Source organism: Ranitomeya variabilis, chromosome 1, assembly GCF_051348905.1.
Source record: "Ranitomeya variabilis isolate aRanVar5 chromosome 1, aRanVar5.hap1, whole genome shotgun sequence".
Lineage (NCBI taxonomy): Eukaryota > Metazoa > Chordata > Amphibia > Anura > Dendrobatidae > Ranitomeya > Ranitomeya variabilis.
In genome coordinates, this window is record NC_135232.1 from 673,985,274 (window position 1) to 673,990,710 (window position 5,437).

The 5,437-nt window shown below is 38.3% G+C and overlaps 1 long non-coding RNA gene across 1 annotated transcript; it reads right to left on the reverse strand.

Annotated features, from left to right (window-relative positions):
- Positions 1–645: 645 nt before the first annotated feature.
- Positions 646–5,437, reverse strand: LOC143816663 (uncharacterized). The gene is made up of 4 exons (XR_013223975.1): positions 5,223–5,437; positions 2,768–2,853; positions 1,067–1,139; positions 646–977 (listed from the first exon to the last, which is right to left on the reverse strand). It is a non-coding gene; the product is annotated as an uncharacterized LOC143816663 (long non-coding RNA).

The following is a 5,437-nucleotide window of genomic DNA, read 5'->3' on the forward strand; positions in this document are numbered from 1 at the left end:
TCAACTATAGAGCAAGCACCAAACATTGCAGATAGTATCACCAGAACGAGCATTATAGCTTCTTGTTACATTGGGTGGTTATTACCCCATTTCCCCCATTACTGTACATATAGGACCAAAAATATGGTCATGTGAACATAGCCTAGCCATTATAACCTATGGAGCTGTCAACATGTTCGTGGTTTGTTTTTTTTGTGAACTGAGTATCCATAAAAAAAGGAAAATGTCTGTTTTTTTTTATCTACATCATGGATCAAACTTCACAGAATAAGGTATATTATTGTAGTAGAAAACCAACATCTATTTTGAAAAAAACGATCTTATAGACATCCATCCAAACTAGGAAAAGTCAACTTCAAGGACAGTGATAACATCACAGATATTTCTATTTTTACAGCCTCGAATGACCATTTGGATTCTTCAATGAGCTCTGTAGGTGAAATGCAACACTCCTCATTTGGTAGAAATAACCTGTCTAATTCATCAGGTGTCATTCCAAGAAAAAAAAATGGAGGAAGAGGGCTGGTAGAAACCACAGGTGCAAACAGGCATGCGACACGCAGCAACAATCACAACTAGATTCACCCATATGGAATTTATCAAGTTATATTTTGGCAGAAAAACAAGGCTCACTGTTAGCCAATGGCTTGAGTTTTTTACCTATGAATGAGTTCGATATTTTAAAGACAATTCTGGATGTGAATTTACTGGCACGTAATCTTACCATCAAACGCCATTCTTCAAATGACCATGATTCAACATCTATGGAGCAAGTTAAAAATATATACTTGGATTCTATAAGACTTTTTACTGAACAACAGACTTTATTGCAATTAAAATCACTGGAGAATCATTGGAGACCAACACCATCTTGAATAATAAATTCCATGTTGGCAATCCTTTTTTTCTAGCCACTTTAATCTCGACCAGTGTTCTTGGACCAGTTCCAAGACATAGTTAAAAAGGAAATCGTGGAACTGAAAAAGGAAACGTCAAAAGACAAAATTATGTCAATTTAACATGATCAGAAAGGATTGCACTTAAGAATTTAAAGACTAATACAGACCTGTTGGTTCGCCCTGCAGACAAGGGCGGTTCTATTGTTGTATTGAATGCTGGTTTATATAAAAAAACTTCACCTGATGGATTTGGAAAATAAGGATGTATATTTAGAACTACTCAAGGATCCTACCAATGGTTTTAATTTTGACCTATATGATTTGTTACAAGAAGGTTTCCATACAGATGCACTTGCTACAAAATAATTGATTAAATATTTATGCATTGATCACCTCATTATTCTAATTTACCATTCATCGCCTAAGGTGCACAAATATTTTCCCACCACCCTTCGAACCTATAGTGACGGGCATTGGATCATTGGGGGAAAAACTTAGTGTATGGGTGGATTTTTATCTACAACCGCTAGTGCAAGAAACTCCCAGCTACTTCAGGGACTCTAGTTTCGTGTCTACATTTTTTGATACATTTATCTGCAGAATCATTATAAATGGCTGTCATGTGATGTGGTAGCGCTCTGTCCTTCTATTCTTCATCCTATAGCATTAGCTTGTTTATTATAGCACTTGAATACCTTTAGTACTTATACCATTGAGATTAAGGAGATTCTAATTATGGTAGTACATGTCCTTTTAGACCATAACTATTTCAGTTTTGACAATCATTTTGTTTCTACAAATAAGAGCAGTCAGTATGGGTGGCAACATTTCACCGCCCCTGGAAGATCTTGTAATGTCTAGGTAGGAGGAAATATTTTTGTACAGTGATAACAACCCATATAGTTCTAGAATTACAGTGTATGGTCGATATATAGACGACCTCCTTTTACTTTGGGGTGGTTCACAAGAAGAGGCAGAGGGTTTTGTGCAATACATTAATAACAATTTTAATCTAAGATTTACTCACTGTTTCCAACAATCCAAGACTCATTTTTTGGGACTTAGAATTAACAACCAATAATGAGAGGAATGTGGTGAACATAATTCCAAGGAGGAAACCGACAGCAAGTATCTAAATTTTATTGGCAAAATCATGCTATACCCAGCATATTAAAAGGAATATACCCTGTGGTGACCTTAGAAAAACAAAATGCAATTGTTTGGATGATGAAACATTTCATTTGGAACCAGCAACAGTTTGCAAAAGACTATCTAAAGGGGATACCCAGATTGGTCCTTAAAAAAGCTAATAGAACAGTATCCCATATTTGGTAAATTGTAAAAACCTTCTTACTAATAACAGTATCAGTGAAAATAATCCCATTACAAGAGTGATGTTTTCTACAACATATGGCACCCAATATAATAGGATACAATCGATAATTAAAAAATATTTACCGATTCTGCATCAGGGTCAACAATTTAAAAATATTCTTAGAAATATAATGCTTTTTGTAGCCAGGAAAGTCCCTGCATCAGGTGCTTTATTTTCGCCCAGTCTTTTTGTAAGTGAAACACACAAATTTTCTAAACAACAAATTTGGCTCAATTTTAAAGTTTTTTTTGAAATGTGGAGCAAATTGTTGTAAAGCATGTGTACATGCCACTAAAACAGACAGTTTTACATCCGGAAATAATGACCAAAATTTTATGATCCATGATTTTCTGATTTGTAATACTCCCTGAGTAGTATATCTTATAGGATTCACCATATGTAAAATACAGTATGTGGTTTGCACCACAGGTGCGTTAAAAATATGCATAAGGAGACATTTATCCAATACAACTAATTTCTTTGCCACAAGTACCTCTTGGGTTTCAAAACATTTTTCTAGGGTGCACAAGGGAGATGTATCCACTCTGAGGTTTTTGGGAATCAAGAAGGTGTGCAGACCTATATGTGGAGGAGACTACAAACGTAAGTTATTAAACAGAGAATCCTTTTGGATTTTCATGCTTGAAACCCACTTCCCACAAGGATTAAACCTGAGACAGGATTTGATATTACTGTATTAGCCATTTCTCCTTTTACTAGATGGAGGCCCGATGCTATTGCATCGGGAGGGCAGTAATGTCATGATGGGGGCAGGCTTTTCAGCGTGGAGAATCTCTCCCCCATGTGCTCACCCACCTATCCACTCTCTCTTTCCCCATGTGTTGACTTCTCCCGTCTGTGCTCTCTTCTTTGACATTGGCGTACTTTTTAGGAGGAGCCATGTTGGCGCTGATATTTGCTTTCTAAAGGAGTTTTCCTACGAACGAAAGTTCATTTTAAAAATTGTCTGTGTATGACCATGTAGAAAATAAAAAGAAAAAAGCCAGCTCACCAGACAGCCATAGGTAGGTGCACGGAACCTCCACGCCGATCCTCGTGGTAATTTGTAATAGTAGAAACGAAAATTGATTCCAGCTCCAAAATGTTTGAATAAAATTCAATCCTTTATTGGTAAATCTTTAAAACATAGGCTGCAATGCTCTCCATGACGACGGGAAACGAGCAACCATGTAAAGAACCATGTATGACCATGTAAAGAACATACCACAGCTCCTGGGCAGGGGAGGAAGTAAAAGACAATGCTGACATTACAGCAGGAGATCACAGATACATTTTGTGAGGTAAAATATTATTTAACAACAGTCAGTGTAATGTCAGTATTGTCTTTTGCTTCCTCCCCTGCCCGGGAGATGTGGTATGCTCCGTACACGGTCAGACACAGACAATTTTTAAAATGAACTTTTGTTCATGGGAAAACCCCTTTAATGTGACCGGCTTCCTCTTCCTGTAGACATGTCGCGCATCTGCCGCCGGGATCAGCCGAATGATTCACTGCACCTGCGTGCATATAGTGTGTGTGGCGTGTATGGCGTATACAGTGTGTGTGTGGTGCGTACAGCATATACAGTGTGTGTGTGTGTGTGTGTGTGTGTGGTGCACCCATCACTTGGGTGTCCCAATATGGAGGTCGGTGAACTTCTGCCGCTTGGAATTCTGGGATCCGGACACATCTGGACAGAACAGGATGTGAATGAATGCAGAAAAATAAAAAAGACTCAACTAATAATGGTATGCACACCAGCCAACACAGATTTTTTGACATTCTATGGGGGCAGTACGCATAAATAAGGTCCATACTCTGGCATCAAATATCTGGGCACATGATGATACATATATATTAGGATTTGAGCATGCTCATAATATACTGCAGTCTACTATATAGCTATACTTCCGACATGGGGTCTTATACCCTGGTTTCAGGCTCTTGCTTATATTGTACCACATTTATGGGACTATTATAGTATTCAGACATGTTCATAACATTTTTTGAGCAACTACTTAGTTCCATCCTGATTACTGTGCTTTTTTCAGTATGCCATTGTTGTATTTGGGTCTCTAGTCACTAGTTATATGAGCAAGGGATAATTTGTACTGCGTATTTGTATAACCAACTGTATTGTCTATTTTTGATTTGCATTTATTATTTATGCTTTGGTTATGTCACATTTCACATGGTATATGATTACCCAAGGGGTGATGGCTATTGGTCTTATATTTAGGCCTTTTTTAAATGGTTTTATTGTATGTCTGTCTTTTTAAGGCTTAATAAAAGTTGTTCTATTTTTCTTATTACTGGCTGATGTGCATACCATTATTAGTCGAGTCTTTTTTCTTTTTTTGCATTCATTCTTGTCCTTACAGACTAGGCTTTGCACCCAGCATCATTATTGGTATGGAAGTGCACCCTCTTTAAATATATTTGGAACAGGAAGTGAAGACATTACAAGGTAAGTATATATTAAGATGTTTGTCATTGACATTTTCTCTGTGTTTTTATATAATTTGATGGGTTTTTTTTTATTATGAAAGCCACCCATTGATTGCTGCCTATATGTATGTTATGTTCCCATTTGAAAAGTTAGTATATGAGTAAGATGTATGTTGAAACGCGCAGGTCCTAGTCTTTAAACTGCACTACTGCCAAATGTATTTGTTGCATTATTTTAATGACTAATTAAAAGCTAAGTTTTAAGGTACCTTCACATTAAGCGACGCTGCAGCGATAGCGACAACGATGCCGATCGCTGCAGCGTCGCTGTTTGATCGCTGGAGAGCTGTCACACAGACCGCTCTCCAGCGACCAACGATGCCGAGGTCCCCGGGTAACCAGGGTAAACATCGGGTTGCTAAGCGCAGGGCCGCGCTTAGTAACCCGATGTTTACCCTGGTTACCAGCGTAAAATGTAAAAAAAAAAAACAGTACATACTTACATTCGCGTCCCCCGGCGTCCGCTTCCTGCACTGACTGAGCGCCGGCCCTAACAGCAGAGCGGTGACGTCACCGCTGTGCTGTACTTTCACTTTCACTTTACGGCGCTCAGTCAGTGTGGGAAGCGGACGCCGGGGGATGCGAAGGTGAGTATGTACTGTTTGTTTTTTTTACATTTTACACTGGTAACCAGGGTAAACATCGGGTTACTAA